Below are 19082 nucleotides of genomic sequence, written 5' to 3'. Positions count from 1 at the left end.
AGATCGATGGGACATCACTGAGGGTTTTATGTAGGAGTGCGACATGTGATTCTCCTTTAAAAGATTCCTAGCAGCTTTGCAGAGCTGAGATCAGAGAGGGACAAAAGAGCGAAGCAGAGAGACAGGAGCTACATCGACATGGCTGGCTTCTACTCATCCTTTAAGGCTTGATTAAATGTGACCTACTTTGGGTGGCTTTCTCTTTGGGTGTCCCCACTTTTGTTCCCATAGAGCTCCATTCACTCTTCCATTAAAAACCAATTGTAAGGGATTGTTAATAATCTATTTACTTGTCTGTCTTCCCTATAGATTATGCATGCCTTTGGTGGATCGTTTGGGGGAAATACTCACCAAATAAGTAAATTAATGGAAACTATAACAAACAACGATGAGAAAAGCAAAAAGAATTATGTGTTATTTATACTTTTATTACTAGCACCTGGCACTATGCCTAGTGCAGTAACAGGTGTTCAGGAAATAAATATTTGTTGAATTGAATAGTTCATCTCTTCAAGGGCTGAGACCATGCCTTATGTTCTGAACCCCTCAGCAAGTAGCATGATTTAGTGCACAAGAGAGGTAATGTATAATTTCAATTGCACAAATGAATCTACCTTGATATTTGACTCCATCAGCACATGGAATATAACATGAGGTAATAATGAAAGTTAACATTTGTGTAACAATGTATAGTTTTCAAAGCACTTTCATTCATTCAGGAAATAGTTGCTCAGTACCAACCAGACCACATACCAGGAACTGTGTTGGGTATTAGTGGGTGGTACAGGGTTTGACAAGATAGTAAGTGTCTCCCTGCATGGGGCTGTGGTCTTGTTGGAGAAAACTGAGGATCACAATATCATACAACAGGTTTGAAAGGGGGGTAAGTCAAACCTCATTATCCCCATTTTACAGATGAGAAAAACCAAGGCAGATTGAGGTGCATATCTAAGATATGCGCTGAGACTCAAATCTGTGACTTCTGCCTCCAAATTCCTTTGCCGAATAGTGGCTCTTGGAAATAACTGCTATATTCATGACACTTGGGCGTTTCCCTGTGGAAAGCAATGATTATATCTGTGATGTAGACAATATTGGACTCTCTTGAAACATGAAATTTACAGCTGGAGGGGACCTTGGGGAGCATTTGGTTCAACTACTTTATTTTACAGTTAAGAAACTAAGACCCAGAGAAATGAAATGACTTTCCTACATGTTACACAGATATTTAGTTAGAAAACCCATGAACTCTCAAAGTGAAAAATCCTAATTCATTTCACTGTTGAGGAAATTTGGATCCAGACATGTGAAGTGATTTGCATAAAATTATAATGAGGAGACGGCAGAGCTCTTAAAGGAACCCAGGTCCCTTAACTCTTGGTCTACTGTTCTCACCACTAACTTGTAAAACACCTAAAAGCTTATATATGTTGTTCACCAAAAGACATATGAAAATGTCCATAGTGCCTTTAATCATAATGACCAAAAAGTAGGTATAACAAAAATGTCCATCATGGTAGAATGGATATAGTCACATAATGGAATACTATAAAGCAGTGAAAAAGAGTGAGCTACTGTTTCACAAAACAACATCAGAATATCTTAACAGATATAATAACCAGTAAAAGAAGTCAGACCATAAAAAGTGTCCATACTGGATGATTTTGGTTATGTGAAGTCCAAGCAAAATAGTGATAGAGGTAAAGTTACAATACGGAACAGCTGGTTGAGATGGGGCATGAAGGAGTCTTCCAGGGTGCTGGACATGTTCTTTGTTTTCATCTGAATGGAGGTAACACAGGTGTAAACATGTATAAAACGTCCTCCAATTGTCCTCCTAAGATCTGTGCATGTTTTTGAATGCAAGTTATATCTCAATAGATTTGATGAACAACAAAAAAAAGAAAGGTTCCAGTTGTCATCCCCTGTTCCTCTCACAACAGCTCTGAGATGTAAGACCAGGCTTGGGAGTATTAGGCTCAGGGAATTTGGTGACCAGCTCCACAGTCCATGGAACATGCTGCCCAGCCACAGCTCTGCTTAAAAGGCTGTTGGCTTTAAGACTTCAGTCAATAGAGAGAAGTCTTTAAGCTTCCTATAGACTATAAATGTGTTAATTACAATCATCAAGATTTTGTACTGTAATAAATGCTTATCTAATGGGTTTAGATTAGGCAATTTACTCAACTTACTTGTTATTTCCCAATTAACTCCTGAAATCTTCTTTTTCTGACTTTTCAACCTATAGCAATGAAGCCAATATACTTTGGATCTAAGGGATTATTTTTAAAAAGTATTTCATACAGTTTGCTTTACAGCAAAGAGTTCTGGAGGCAATTTCAGATTTACATGTGCATCACAGCTTCTTGAACTTATGTTCTTGTTTTGTTTTGTTTTTGAGGAAGAATATCCACACAAACACCCACTGCAGCATTATTTATAATGAAAACTAATAGGAAGCAAATAAATGCCCATCAGAATGTGAAATCCAAGAGAACAGGGATCATGTCTGTCTTATTCCTAGCTGAATTCTTAGAGCCTAGAACAAATCCTGGAAAGGAAAACATTCATGAAATATTTGTTGAATGAATTAATTGATGTTATGGGAGCACCAAGTAGGGTTCCCAGCCTGGATAGAAATGGGGGTGGATGTCAGGAAGGCTTTCTGTGAGAGGTGGCAGTTGAGATGGGCCTTAAAGGATGGGTAGGTTGTCTTCAGAGTCTGAGTAGGAGTAGGAGGGCTGAGGGAAGCAGAGGAAGACATGGGAGCATGGGAACAGCACAGGCAAAAGGCATGGTGGAGAAAAATGATGGGAGAGGAGCTGGAAAGTGCGAAGCAGGGTGTGCCTAAAGATGATGCTCAAAATGAGACAGAGACCAGATTCCAGCAGGACTTGGAAGCCTCCATTTTATTAGGATTCCATTTAAAGGAAATCAGTTTGTGTGTTTTAAGTGGGGATGGGACATGATTGGATCTGTGTTTTAGAATGCTTGGCAGTATGGAAAGACACATTTGGGTGACACAAGACTGGGGTGAAGATTTCAGCTGGGAAAGGGAAAAGTGGCCCCTGATCCCCGGGGGCTAGCCTGAAACTGTCAGCCAGGACTTGGTGTTGAAGATAAACATAAACCCCTTCACAGACCACAGCAGACAAGGCCACTCTGCCTGTAATGGGTCAAGTCAAAACCAAGGCCACTTCATAATCCTATCTGAACACAGACATAAAACACAAACACTGTCCAAACTACAAAAATGACCAGACATCCCCCGTCCTTGGTTAGTGTCAGTGGCTGATTCTGCTTTATCATTTACAGTTTTAACCTTATTTCATTCTTCCAGTATTATAGATAAGATTTACTAAGCTATTCAGTTTCAGAATTACCTCCATTTTCTGACAACACACAGTCCAGAGCCATGTCCTATTTTCTTGAACCTTCCTCCAAACACCTAACACAAGCTTCAATCCTATAATAAGTCCTTCCTAGCCCCTCATACTGAGATGCCTCATGATATCCAATGTTATCCGTCCTGCCTCATTGGAAGGAGCAATAAACTAGATTTATTCAACTGCAGATGTGTTCCTGGTGGCCTTTGGCTGGAAGGCAATGACATAGCTAAAAGTCTGTTACAATTTAGGTGCTAGAGTCCACCTGTACCAGCTTGTGAGAGCCTATTGTTAAATTTTTAGGAATTTTGCAAGCTAGTTGTCAAACACATCATTATTAATAATTAAATTATGTAAACTTTCAATTTAATTTAATTATATTGAAACAACAGCAATGCATCTTCAAAATTTATTACTTCCTTATTCTTTTATTACATTTTATGATTATCTGTGCTCTGGAGATTATCTGTGCTTTTATTACATTTTATGATTACCTGTGCATCTATTTTATCTGTATCGTGAAAATGGTATAAAATGGCATCTCTTCCTTACTCCATGTTTAATGATATCATATTGTTAGCTCAAGATTTTCCATAGTGGAAGTAGTTACATCATGGAAAATTGACAAACACTAGGAATCAAGGCTTCTCTCCATTTGGTAAACCAGCACCCCACTGTTAGGTTAATCCACAAATGTTGACGCCTTGCACTGAAGCACTAAGAGCAGGGCAGGGGATCATTGGGTAGATTCAAAAACTATACAGGTGAAAAGAGAGCTGACAGAGAAGGGAATTAATTATCTGAATTTTTCTCCCACCCTCTGGTATGAAAAGTATGACACTTTGAGTTTCCTTTGCTTAAGGAGTCCTATCTTTAGTATCCAGATATCCTTTCCTGATCCTCTTTATACTGTCCTGGACCCTTCCCACTCACAAGCTGATTTCTGGCCTTTGGTTTGAAAGGCAGGAAAAAGCTCAGGGAGTTCTGCTGGCCTCAGAGCACTGGTAGGAGCCATCAGGTTGAGGGGATCCTGCTTAGCCATCTTCCAAGTAGCTCATCATAACCTGAGAGAACAAGTACAACTTTGTGTCTTAAATTATTTACTTCAGGGATGGTTTAGAAATAAGGATGCATAAAATTTATTTACTTTTTAAAATTTTCAATCAGCATTAAAATTTCACTTAGACTAAGTCAGATAATAGAAAAGCACAGAGCAGATAGAAAAGATTAAAAAGAGAGTCATATATAACAGATGAAAAATTATGCCACTGGGGGAGGAACAAGAGTGTTGTGCTCTGAAGGAAGGGGCTTCCTCTAATGATAGTCTCTGGCATAGCAACAGTCAGGAAATTAATGGTTATAAAATACTTTAAAAGCCTAAAGCACTGCATCAGTGCTAAGACGTAATTGTGCCATTGCATCAGGACATGGAGCTTCATTACCCTTGCTCACAGTGGGATTCTCAAATGGGAGGGAGGTTTCAGCTCAGCAGTCTTGGCATCAATCCACTGGCTTCATCAGGCACTGGCTTGTTCCACACCCAGATCACTCACCTGGGCAGCCATGGTGAGGGCCAGAGGTATGAGGAAGACTAGGCCTACACTTACATGTGAAGAGGGAGGTGTCAGTGTGAGTACCACCTCCTGCAGGGAGCCCTTCTAGATAGATCACTAGGCTCTCCTCAGAACCCCAGCAACTCTCTCTCTACCCCTTGAGTCACCCTTGGGTCAATGTTGTTTTGCATTGTCATTTGCATGTTTCACCTTGAGTTCTGGAATCATGCCCTTTGCCTCTGTTGCATCCTCTGCATAGGGTCTATCCATCACAAAGTTGTAGCCTTTAGAGTATTCTCCAAAAGGCTGTGTGCAATTGCATGATAAGAGTGAAAGTTTCTCCTCCAAATAGTGTGTCTCCACTCCTACACTATATCCTGCTGTACCAATCCTGATACCCCATGGATATTCCAATTCCTTCAAGCACTCTAGAAGGCAGGTGTTATTAAAAACTCCCACTTAAAGGCTCAAAAAATGCCAAGCAAGTAGCTTGCAGAAGAGCTCAAGCCAAGTTCCAACTCAGTTTAATGCCCTTTCCTCATTATTTCCAAACTGTTGTGTGGTTTTTGCTGCTATTTGACTTCCTTGTTTTCCACTACGGTCAAAATAATAACCATCCAGACAACAAAAGCAACTGACATTGCAGAGTGCTTTCCTCAGCTCAGAGTGTGTCTGTATTGTCATCTTAATTTGTGCTGTGACTCCATTTCTAGCTACACAACCTTGGGCAAGACTTTAACCTCTTAGGGCCTCTGTTACTTCAATTATCATATTCATCAACTCAATGTCTAAGTGAGGCAGGGAAGATTATATTAGTAGTAAATTATTAATAAATATGCATTAATAATGACCCTTTAAACTTTTATAACTCTCCAGAGTTTACAAAGCACTTTCTCAAGTGTTTTCTCATTTTTTCTGCCAATAGCTCTGTATAGTCGGTGAGGCAGACAGTCCTGCCCCATTGTGAGGGTGAAGAAACTGAGGCCTAGAGAGACACCAGCAGCATTTTATAAAGTATATTTTGGGAGCATATTAATCTCTGGAGATACTCTATGGAAAAAGGGATGAGTGGGTAATACTGCATGCCGTGTCCCTGCTTAGAAAGTTAAAAGTGCAAGAAGGCACATTAAAGGCCCTGGTAAGTCCTGCAGTAAGGAAACTGGGTTGATTTTACTTAGTTTCTAATATATATATATATATATATATATATATATATATATATATATATGCACAAAAGATAGCTCCATCTCTGAAAACCTATTACTATTTCGTGAAACTAGGTTTCTTTGCAGCTCATGATCTGTGGAATTGACCCTTAGGATTATCTGGACTAAACTATTTAATCAAGGTAGTGTGACTGGGAGAGCTGATCTTCTATCTCTGAGTCAATACGCAGTGGTGTGGTCATTAGCAGAAACATATTTCAGCCCTCTGTTCATAATAAATTTAACTACCTGTATTGGTCAGTTTCCTGTCTGCTTTGGCCCAATAGGGTTGGACAGCCACTCCAGTCACTATTGACTTTCACTTGTTGCCAGTGAAATGCTGAATTGCTGGTACCAAGCTAACTTCACATCACTGCATGGCTGGTCCAGACTTAACCATCCAGCAAAAGTACAGGAGTGGGAGTTTGGGAAAAGGTATATTGAGGCTTCTCTGCCCTAGTCTTTCAAGTCTAAAAGGATCACACATTGTAAACATGACTTCTGGTGTCTCACTGGCTTTTCTTTCTAAGCAGTTCTGAACATTCCAGAGACATACTCCAGATACCAAAGACCAAGGATTAGGTAAGGGGACTAAAACAGTGGTTCTCAACCAGGAGCAATCCACCCCCAGCGCCTCCTGCCAGGGGACATTTGGAGGTGTTTGGAGACATTTTTATCTGTTCCCACTAGGGGGTGCTACTGGCATCTAGTGGGTAAAGGCCAGAATTGCTGCTAAATATCCTATGATGCACAGGACAGCCCCCACAAGTAATTCAGAATGTCAATAGTGCTGAGGTGGCGAAACCGTGGACTACAGGAAGTGAGATGGTTTGGGCATGTGCCACATTATTGAGGCAGCATGGAGTAGTGGAAAGAGATCTGACCGTTTGCCTGAAAGCCAGAGTTCAAATCCTGGTTCTGCTAGTGTGAAAGAGCCTTCTAGGGCTCACTGCCATGTAGTTCTCCTCTCCTTCCTGGTATGCGGAGAAATTTCATACAGCAAGCCCCTCCCTGCCCCTTCCCACAGATTGGTAAAGCCTATGCCTTAGTACCTGGTGGTGGACAGAGGTAAAGTTATGTGACCCCTTCTGAGCCTGGCCCCTAAGCTACCCATGACACCTGCCCTTCCACCACCTGCCAGCAGAGAATCCAGTGGAGGATTCTGAGGCCTGATCTAGATATTGGATCAGGGATTCTAAAACTTAGATCCTTGGGTGCCCAAGATGTCCGAGGATGCTGGAACTTGGGAAGGGAAACACTACCTCTTTTTCTTTGCTAACCTGTAATTGAAAGTTAGCATTTTTTCAAGTATGAGTGCAAGCACCAAACCATTGCAGTGTTAACAACACTTGTGACTTCTTCTCTAATAGAAATCAGAGATGTTTTCATATCACATTGCAGTTATTACATCCATATCTCAAAATAACAATTTTGCTCATCACTACTTTTAAATTATAGTAGTTATCAGCGTGACTGCTGGATCTGTTTAATAATGCACTAATAAAGAAGCACACATATTGCTACATTACAATTTTTTCTTTTAATTTTAATATTTTGGTAACTATTTCAAATTTGATGTTCTATGTAATCCTATGTATTTTGTTATTCATTTATAAACATTACTCAGGGAATGGTCCATAGGCTGTACCAGACTGCCAAAGGGGTTCGTATCACAAAAAGGTTCAGAGCCCCTGCTCTCTGAATGACTGCATGGATCAGAGTCCTTCTTCCCACCATGGCCCCACCCCATCCTTGGCGGGGGGTCCGCCAACCCACATTGGGCCATACTATGTGCAAGGGAGAAAACTCCCCGGTGTCGAACCAAAGAGATTTGAGGGGTGTTTGTGACAGTCACAATGATTAACCCTGCTGAGCCTCTCAAATGCTCTAAGCCTGGCTTCCACACTTCCTGGAAATAATCGTATCTATTCACAGGGTGGCTGGGAGGAGTAAAGGGGAGAACATGTATGCCATGTGCCAAAGATGAAGGGATTATTATGAATTACCAAGTGGGGCTGCTTTTCCCTAAGCCAGGAAAAAGCAAACAATGACCCACCTGTTTTTGTAAATTACATTTTATTGGAATACAGGCCCATCGCTTGTTTATATATTGTCTGCGGCTGCTTTCATGGCAGAGGTGAGGTTTACAGTTAAGGAAACCAAGTCATAATAGGTTATGGGAATGTGAGAAGGGAACTACCATATAATGGACAAGTGCCTTCAATCATCACGTACACTCCTTAAAACCCTACTATGAGGGACTCAGGAATTGGATGGTGGGGGATGGGGGAAATCTCTAGATTTGCCCAAGTTAGTGTGATTAGCAAGTGACAGAGCTGGGCTTTTAACCCCAAGTGGTTTCATGCCCATACAGTGTATACTGTCCAATACTGCTCTCTGCCATCATTTTCACTGCCAGCAGCATCATTATCAAAGACTTTTGTGTGATGTATGTGGTTACTGAGTGACAAAGTCTCTGCCATATGCCAGTCCAGAGTGGTCTTTCAAATGATACATGGTGAATTCTTGTTTGTCCTCTGCTGTTGAATTGCTATGTGATCCTAAGTAAGTTACTTAACATCTCTGAGCCTCAGTTCATTCAACTATAAAAACAGAAGTAAAATTTTTATCCTACCTGACTGGTTAATTTAGAACTCATTGAAAGAAGAAAGGAAGTAAATTAGTTGAGTAGATTTTTCTTTTTTTAGTCTCAGCACTGGAAAAAAGTATTTTTCTTTGAGAGACTCACAAAACTGACAGCTGCCAAAATTAGCATCTGACTCTTTTCCTTTTTATAAAAATGTATCTTATTAGATTCCATTACTTTGTACATCACAGAATGGTATAATGCCAGAGCTAGAAGGGAGTTTAAGAGATCTTTCTAAGCCAACCCTTCTTTTAGCAGTTGAGGAATCATGGGTCACAGGAGGCAAAGTGATTTGCTTAGGGTGTCCCAGGAACTATGGGCTGAGACTGGAAATCTAGTCTTTGATTCCCAGGGACTGTGTTTTCTGCATTATTGCATTGCCTCCTGAAGGAGGGACCTGATAAGAGTACCCAATTTGGGGGATGATTGTTCAAGCTTAAAAGTCATAATCATCAATGTGTCCCTTTTCTTTGGGGGTAAGTACACAATGCTAAATCTTCCAGCTTTGGCTTGAAGAAGGTCTGGCTTTGAATGTGCCTCTGCCATTGACAAATGAGACCTTGGGCTCACTGCTTCCCTCTTCTGCAGAGTCTTTCTTTCTTTGCCTGTAAAATAGGGATAATAATACAGACAGTACTCGACTTACGATTTTTCGACTTTATGATGGCACAAAAGTGGTATGCATTCAGGAGAAAGCATACTTGGAATTTTGAATTTTGCTCTTTTCCAGGCTAGTGATATGGGGGACGACACTCTCTTGTGATGCTGGGCGAGGCAGCAGCTGCAACTCCTGTTCAGCCATGCTGTCACCAGGGCAAACACCTGATATACTGACAACCATTGTGTACCCAGCAACCATCTTATTTCTCACTTTCAGTACAGTATTCAATAAAGTACATTAGATATTCAACACTTTATTATAAAATAGGCTGTTTCTTAGGTGATTTTGCCAAACTGTATAGGCTAATTTAAGTGTTCTGAGCATGTTTAAGGTAGGCTGGGCTAAGCTATGATGTTTGGTAGGTTAGATGTATTAAATGCGTTTTCAACTTATGATACTTTCAACCTACGATGTGTTTATCGGGATGTATCCCCCTTATAAGTTGAAGAAGATCTGTAGTATCTACCTCATAAGCTATTGAGAGATTAAATAAGATGATATAGATAAAGCATGTATAATAAAGTTTCTGGCATATAGTAAGGCTTGATAAATGCTAGCTATATTACAGCTATTGCTTAGCAACCTAAGGTAAGGATCTCCAAGTGCAATCCACTCATGGGGCAGAAAACAGGCTGTGATGTGTCATCTGGATGCTAAGAAACAAGGTAAATATTAGTAGCCATGGCTATCTGCCCACTTTTATGATTGAGAAAAGCTGCATTCAAGAAAATCACTGCAAATTTAGGTCTCTTACTTGGTATAACAAAATGGGAGTTTAAATATGTATTTATTTCATGTTTTGATGTCAGCAAGTATGAGTACTGAAGTAATCACCCATAAACAACTTAAACTTCCTGAGATAAATCTTCAGCAGTTGTTTTCTCTCCAGTCAAGAGTTGGCCCTTGACATTTGATTTAATCTGCACACAGGTCCCCACAGAGGCAGCCTCCTTCTGGCCACAGAACTGGTCTTCAGCATTTGGCTTCCTTAGATCCAGGGCCACCACAAATCCTTACTAACTATGAAATGTCTTTAAGCTTTAAGCTCTGATAAGTTTGATGCCCTGAAACCAGACCTCTTAGCCATGGGCTGAGGTCAAAGGCTCACTAGTTTACACACAACCAAGCTCTCAGTGGAGCACTGGGGGAGTGAGAGCGGGGGAGCTGTTTGGGACTAATTAGCCTCATTAAGAAACTCTTGATGAGCAAATGAAACTGAAATGTAGACACCTTCTGAAATCATTTAGCAGATTTGCAACCTGAAAATAAAGTAACTTTCCAGCAGTTTCCCAAGGCCTCAAAGTCCCATGTTCATGTTTCCTCCAAGAAGAAGTGGTACAGTATGGTTTTCCTCCTCAGCTGAGCCTGAGCCTGGAGACTGTAGGGACTCCTGGTGCCCCTTTGTACTTTCTTTAGATTGAGAGCTCTGTCCAATGGAGTTCTCTCCTCTCTCTTCTTTTTTACATTTAGATCCAACCTCCAGAGCTCTGCTCAAATCCTACTCCTTGCCAGAAGTGTGCACTCTTTCTCTTTCTGTCCTTGTTTGACAATTTACCCTATGCTGAGTTTTCATATGCATCTTCTCATTTAATCGCTATAAGGACCTTATAAAGTGGTCACTGTCATTATTCCCATTTTATAGATGAGGCTCAGAGATGTTAAATGACTTTTCCCAAGTCTCACAGCTAGTAAGTGGTACAGCCAGAATTTGAACCCCAAAAGTCTGACGCCAGAACCTGAGACACCCCATGTAACAGTCTTCAACTGTGAACACTTAAGAATGTCCTCAGTCTGCGTCCACCACATCCCCACTTCAGTGTGTCCTTGTCTTATGTGTGTGTAATGGATGTCCCCAACTGGCACACAGTAGGCATTCAATAAATATTTGCTTCATGACTCCATGGGTCATAAATTCCTTGAAGAGAATCATCTTGTTTTATACATCTAGGGATCCCACCCCCTCAGCTGGAGTTACCTGCACAATGTTGAGCTCAAAGTTTGAAGCTATTCCATTCTTCCTGAATACCAGACAAATTCTTTCTCATATCTAGATGAAATTTCTGACACAGCAATCTAAACTCACTTCCTTTAGTCGGAGTCATATTTGAAAATTTCTACCTATACCCAAATTAATACCAATCCATCTCAACAGAGGAGAAAATCCTGGAGTTGAGAGTCAGAAGACAAAAGTTGGAGTCCCATTCTGTCACCTATTAAGTGTGACCATTGGCAATTGGCTCAAGATTCTTGAGCCTCAATTTTTTTCATCTGTAAAATGTGGATAGTAGCATCTGCCCACCCAGACCACCTCACAGAAGTGGTATGAGCATTGGGTTAGATGATATACATTGTATCAACTTATACGTCAGCTATATTATTCTTACTGATCACCAGCTGGCGGCAGAAGTGTTTCTTTTGGTAGAGTAACTGAATTGTGGTGCATTCTGGATAGCAAAATCAGCAGAAATCTTGAGGATACCTTTCCCAGATCAAACTACTAAGTAGAGGGGCTGTGGCTAATTCCTTCTAAAATTCTTCACTTCTTCAAATATTTATTGTGTGCTTAATGCATGCAGACAGTAGATGCTAAATGCTGGATATTCAGCTGTTAGATACTGGACATGAAAAACCATATAAAACAGAGCTCCTACCCCTCATGGATCCCACAGTCTAGAAGGAAATAGAGACAGGTGAATCCCCAACCACCATGCAGTAGGTCAAGTGCTATGAAATAGATGGAGAGAAGGAGAGCTCATGTATCATGACTATCTACTATATCTTGGAATCATCCTTAACTTCTCCACTTCTCATCACCCTCTCCCCTTCCAGCTAGAACTTGTGAAAGTGAAAGTCAGAACATGTCACTCTTCTGCTCAGAATCCTTTGGTGCCTTCTTACCTCACTTGAGTAAAACCTGAAGTTCCAACAACAGGTTCAAGGCCTTGTACAATCTGGCTCTGGCTACTCTCTCCTCACTGCTACCCCTCTCTTCCTAGCTCAGCCCACACATCAGCCTCCTTGCTTTGCCCTGGCTCCTCCAAACACATGCCCATCTTAGAGTTTTTACAGATACTTTGACACAAATCTTGGCTTAGAATATCTTTTTTGCAGATATTCATGTGGCTTGCTCCTCCACTTTCTTCAGCCCTCTGCTCACATCTTGTATTAAAAACTCCATTCTTGACCACCAAATGTTAAAGAGCACCCACACTCTCCCATTATTGATACCCTCTTACTTAATTTTTCTTTTAAGGACTTAACACCACTGGATATGTATCTAATTGTTTAGGTGTTCACTGTCCTCCATTCCATAAAATGGAAGCTCCATGATAGTTGGTTTGGTTACTGATGTTTTCTTAATATATAAAAGTGTGCCTGGCACATAGTAGGTATTCAATAAATATAAAGAGATAGAATGTAAAGGGTGGTGCACAGAGAAGGGGCATCTCACAGGACTTGGTGGGGCAGAGGGAGGGGTCATGAGTCCCTTTTGGAAAAGGTACCACCTGCTCTGAGTTTTGAAGAATTGAAAGGTATTAGATAGACAGAAAAGGGAGGAAGAGTGTATTCAATTGAGGATGCAAATATTATGTGCAAAGACCCCAAAGAATGAAAAACCATGATGCATTTGGGGAACTTCAAGTGGTTCTAGATGGAAAGAAGTTCAAAATCTTTCTACCACAGTCTAAGGAGGAGATGTAGCCTTACTCCCATCATCCTCATCTTCTTTTGATACCCTAATAATTCACTAGAGGTTTTATCAACTGAGAGATTCTTAAAATATTCTTTCTGAGCCCTGCTCTTTGTAACCTAGGTAGCACTTTATTTTCCTTACTTTTGTTTTCCTCTTTTGCTTTGCTTTCCTTGGTTTTTAACAGGCATAAAAAACCTTTCATTTCTTTTTTTACATGCTGCTTTGCCAGAACCCAAACACCAAAAAATAAGTTGGTGAAATGCCAGATATCCACATCCAGAGTATTGGCAAAGGGCCACTGGGCCAGGCCAGATCAGATCAGCCAACCTGCAGGAAGTCAGGCGGTGGGGCAGGGGCCTCTGGCTCCAACTAAGGGCAATGGCTTTGTTGATGTTTTCTGCCATTGTTGGATGCTGCTCTGGAGAGGAATCATGTTCCCTCTTGTACACCAAGTTACTGAGGAGCTGATTTCCAGTTCTGCTCATCTTTTTATTTCTTCAGCATATCTGGTCTTTCTCCTCTGTTCTCTCTGTAAGGAATAAGGATGAAGCCCAAGTGTGCTCATTATGGAGGGAGAGGAGTGTGAAACTTTTTTCAGACAATTGTTTTTTCTGGGCCTCAGTGCCAGAGATCCCCATGCTTCTGGGGCTGAACCAAGTGATGAAGATAGCTGTTAATACTTTAATGCTGTATCTGTACATATTGTGGTAGAACTGTCTAGAATCCTGGAGTTTCAGCTTCAAAGATGGCAGTATAGACATGTCCATTGGTCTACCTGCCTTTCCAAACTTATCTTTCCCTACTTGAGCAAGATAAATAATAATCATTTGTTAAGGCATTAAGATGTATTAGACATTACAATGCACATAGAAATAATTGTCTCCTTTGCTCTTCTCAGTAACCTTTCTCTAAACTAGTCCCACCTCCTTCCTCTCCCTCTCTGTTGCCATCACTGTTGGTCACCCTACCTTGCTTTGTTTTCCTTCTAGGTACTTACCATAACTATGCTACATAATATTATGTATTTATTTTTTTTTGACCATTACTCTCCCAACCTAAAATAAAAATGCCATAAGAGCAAACACTTGGTTTTATTTTTGATAACTGCTGTATCCCCTACCCCTCAAGCACATAATAGGTGCTCAATAAATATTTACTAATAGATAAATTAACAAATCCATTAGTTAGGTTTTATTACTCTTTTGTTGAGGACAAAACCAACCAAAGGGGAAGTAAACTACCCAAGATAACATACTCAGGATAAGACTGAGAGTAGAGCTGAGCTAGGATTTGATCCCGGGCCAGATGACTTCAAAGACATCTTAATACATCTTATCACGCACCCTACATTCTAGCGTGGCTGGTGTTCGGCTGAGGCAAGTGAGGCACTCATCTCTGTACAAAATTTAAGGGGGCACCAAAAAATCCAGTAATCAAAATAAATGTTTTAATGTACTATTTAAAAAAATCAAAACTCTTAAGGCCAAAAAATTCATGATGAACAAAACTTCAAAATTATAAACAAAGGAACAGTATTACTGATTCTTCCTTTTGCCTCAGGCTCCAGTGTGGTTCAGTCCAGCACTGATCCATCTTTATTTAAAATGTTGATATTACTTCAACTCCTGCCCTGCCCTCTAGTCACAGTTGTATGTTAAATCTCTTATCCTTCAGGTACTTCTTCCTTCCAGGTCTTTGCTCAAATGCTCTTGGACCTTGGGATATATGTCTCTTGAACCACTGGCACTTTCGTATGTTTGACAGATCTCTCTAAACCACAGTGGAATGGTCACATAGCAATGTGTGACATCTCTCTTGAACTGTTGCTTTTTTTATTTTGACTCCACAGATTCTGGCTCCCTCACCTTGCTAACCGATGGCCACTGGGAAGGGCGGCGTTGGCTTCACTTACCAGCTACTAGTTCAGCTTGTCAGAACTACTGCCTGTACTGTCATGTTGTTTAATTACTGTGTTATTTCGCTGCATTTCCCTTATTAGTTTGTGAAAATGAGTGGAAAACAGAAAAATGAAAGAGCTGAATCTAGTGAGAGGAACTGTAAATCTTATAATCTAACCTAATTGAAAAAAAAATGGAAGTCGGTAGACATGTCAAAAGCACTGCTTCCTGGGCTTCCCTGGTGGCGCAGTGGTTGAGAGTCCGCCTGCCAATGCAGGGGACATGGGTTCGTGCCCCGGTCAGGGAAGATCCCACATACCGCGGAGCGGCTGGGCCCGTGAGCCATGGCTGCTGAGCCTGCACGTCCGGAGCCTCTGCTCCGCAACGGGAGAGGCCACAACAGTGAGAGGCCTGCGTACTGGGGAAAAAAAAAAAAAAACAGTGCTTCCTGAGCTTCAGTCAGAGGCTTGCTGAACTTGCCTGTTGACCATGTGTCCACATGTAGAAGGAAAGAACAGGATTAAAGGATGCATAATATGTTAAAGATATATTATCAAAATTGTCTCAAAAGATGAGGTTTAATCAGATTTGATGCTTTTTTTTTAGTTTTTCTGGGAACATCCTTAAATATCATTATAATTGTTAAATTTGTACTCTATGCCAGACACTTTATTTTACATGTATTAACTCATGAAATCCTCCTAGCAATCCTAGGGAGTAAGTGTTAATATTATCTATTTTATCTTTTTCTTTTTTTATTATTATTACAGATGAGGAAGCTGAAGCTCAGAGAAGCTAAGTAATTTGCCCAAAGCCACACAGCTAATGAGTGTCAGAGTCAGGATTTGAACCCAGGTGGTCTGACTCCAGAATCCCAGCCTAAAGGACACCAAACCTCTTAAGTAACACATAGATCTATTGGACTTTATGTATTTTGCACATATTTATTTTGTTCTTAATTCTGTAAGCATTACATATAGAAGCAGTGCCCTGCCCGTGGCTTCTCCCACTTTTGCTGGTCCTAATCCTAGCCTTTTCCAAGGCTCAGAAAAAAAGCTACCTTTCGGTGTTGCCTTCCCTGACAAACTAGAAGTAGTCTATCCTTCCTAGAACAATCTACAGCACTTTATTTCTCTCAAACTTTATTGCTCTTTTACTCGACACACATGTGATCTCTCTTAATTTATTGGATTAAGTGAATTTCATCTTTGCATTGTGCAAAACAGTATAGTAATAAGTCCTCGTAGCAGAGGGAACAGAGGAATGGATATGCCCAGTAGAAATGGCCTCTAGCTCCTGGAAGGTCAGAGGATTCTGCAGATTTTCCATGACATTTCTATACAGTGGTTATAAAGTGCCATATAAATATGGAGGAAGTGAAGGGTACTAACTACTGAAAAGTATAGCATTAAGTGATTAATAACATCCTTTCATGGAGATGACCCTTCTGGGAGACAGTCAGCAAGGTGTGTCATGTACATGGTGAAATTTGCATCGGGTTAGTTCCAGGAAATACCACTTTCAAGTCCCAACCAGATCTTTGAAGCTCAGATGTGGGGAAGGCGGCTCCATCACATGTAAAATATGGATAATTACTCCTGCTCTTTGTACCTCATGGGGTTGTTGTGACAGCAAATGAAAAATGTAAAAGGGCTTTATAAGCTGTGAAGCAATGTCTAGGAGGTGATTATATTTTCCCTGGGTAGATTTAATCATGCCCAATCCATATTCTCACATACTCCAAAACCCTGCTTGTGCTGGATACTCTGCATTAACCCTAGATCCTGCCTTCACCCTTTTCCACCTGTCTCTGTCCTGGGAGGCTGACCCTTATGGTCATTACTGGCTTCCTTTGCTCTCTGGCTTCTGCTTAGATTTGGCCGATGAGGGCCCTTGGCAGGAGACTGGGGCAAAGAAGGAGCAAGAGGCCAGGTATTTATTCCATTGTCTATCCCTCACCCCCAGGGTCTCAGTAGGGCTGGCTATGCCCCCTCAACTGGGATCACTGTCTCTCTTAAGGCAGCCCTCTCTACCCGGCCCGCTCCTTCATTTGTCACATCCAGTCAAAGGGCAGTGACAGCCAGTGCTGGGCACTGCATTCTCCCTCTAATGTCTCTACACCCTGCACACACCAAATCCTGCTCAAGGTTTCCTGATTTGTGTTATAGTTTCCTACTGGGGCCCTAATTAATTCACCTGCTCAAGGTCTTACCTTCTTCCTGAGGCTCTCCTAGCAAAACCAAATCCAGCAGCCAGCTAATCCACCTTGCTCTGAACTTAAAAACTCCCTCTGTTTATATTTTTGCCAGAGTGAACACCGTGGAATGAATATTCAATCTAGTGGATATTAGTAAGTGACATTAAAATTTCTTTTCATGTTCTGGTACCTTTGCGACTCACCAGCTGAACAAACTACATTACTATCAACCCCCTTTTTTTATCTTCAAGACTTTCAACAGCATTTACTTTGCTATCATGCATATTACAGGCCACTAAGACAGAACACACAAAGGCACACACACACACACCAGCTATGTAATTGTAAGAAGCCATCTACTGTGAAATGTATTACTATTTCGGGGATATTAAAATGTGAAAAAGTGTTCTTAGAACAGATGGAATATAAAAGTATGCACACCTTCAATTTTTCTTATTTGATGATCCTTTTCTGAGTAGAAAAATCTCATCAGAATAGAGTGCTAAGGGACATATTTTGGCAAACCCTGGCTCACGCCTTTTACCAACCAACAACATATAATAACACCTGTGCATTTCATTTATTATTGAATTGTTGTTTAGCCATGTGTTGTTAGTCTCCTTCTTGGTAGGTAGTCACTATTAATCCCATCTCTAGACATAGAGCTAACATCCTATGAGTAGTTGGGTGGGTTCTGTGGCAGAGGCTGGCTCACTCTTGACCAAGTCCAGTTCTATTTCCTCCTGTGCAGGAAACTAACTGTATTTCTCAGCCTTCCTCACAGTCAGGTGTGGCCTTGTGAGTTCTGCCTAATAGAATGTGATCAGAAATAATATGTGCTGCTTTCAAGCTTAGCCCATAAAACTCTTCCTTTCATGTTCTCTTCTCCCAACTGCTGGTGGGATGTTGACACCCAAGACAAACTTGGTGGTCATGTGTTGAAGATCCAGGCATATCATTAGCCTACATTTCTCAACACATGAATTCCCTCTATGCCCAACCTACCATTAATGCTGTTTGGATTTTGAGCAAGCAAGAAATACATTTCCATTGAACAAAGTCACTGAGATTGTGGGCTTCATCTCTTTCATACTGTGGCTAGTGTTGCATAAACTAAAACAACCTCCTTGTGACTAGGGGGTGGCTGGGTTAGGAGTGTGGCCTGTGGCTAGACATTGCACACAACCTTGGCCTCTGTAAACTCAGGCCATCTGTCCACACCCAGCCATCTCTTCTCTGATGGTCTTCCCCACGTTCCAGCAAGTGCTGACTGCTCCCTTGCCTACTTTTCCTGCTCCTTTGGGCATCATCTTACTAAAACACTTACAAAGTTGGATTTCATCTCTCTGTGTCCGTGTTTATCTTTCTCATTTGCCACAAGTTCCACGAGATCAGGGACCTCAATGGATTCATGTCCCACTTCCTAATGCCCCACATAGGGGCTGGCATTGGGTGCATATTTAAAAAATATTTTATTGAATTAATGAATTACTAGGTCTTTGTATAGTCAAATAAGGCATCTTGGGACCTTTGCCATATATTTAGAGTGACTCCAAGTAAAACCCACCATTTGAATAAATATAAATAAAACTGGAGGACCTTCAAGATGGTGGAGGAATAAGACGTGGAGATGACCTTTCTCCCCACAAATACATCAGAAATACATCTACATGTGGAATAACTCCTACAGAACACCTACTGAATGCTGGCAGAAGAACTCAGACCTCCCAAAAGGCAAGAAACTCCCCCACGTACCTGGGTAGGGCAAAAGAAAAAAAAGAAAAAACAGAGACAAAAGAATAAGGACGGGACCTGCACCAGTGGGAGGGAGCTGTGAAGGA

At 41.0% G+C, this 19082-nt stretch overlaps 1 protein-coding gene across 5 annotated transcripts in view; it reads right to left on the bottom strand.

Annotated features, from left to right (window-relative positions):
- The window catches only part of CA10 (carbonic anhydrase 10), a 619793-nt gene that overhangs the window by 203801 nt on the left and 396910 nt on the right, over positions 1-19082 (bottom strand). The gene's annotated exons all lie outside the window — the stretch shown is intronic.

The sequence above is a fragment of the Delphinus delphis genome, chromosome 19, assembly GCF_949987515.2.
Source record: "Delphinus delphis chromosome 19, mDelDel1.2, whole genome shotgun sequence".
Lineage (NCBI taxonomy): Eukaryota > Metazoa > Chordata > Mammalia > Artiodactyla > Delphinidae > Delphinus > Delphinus delphis.
The sequence above is the reverse complement of the archived record's forward strand: the minus strand, read 5'-3'. Positions and strand labels throughout refer to the sequence as shown.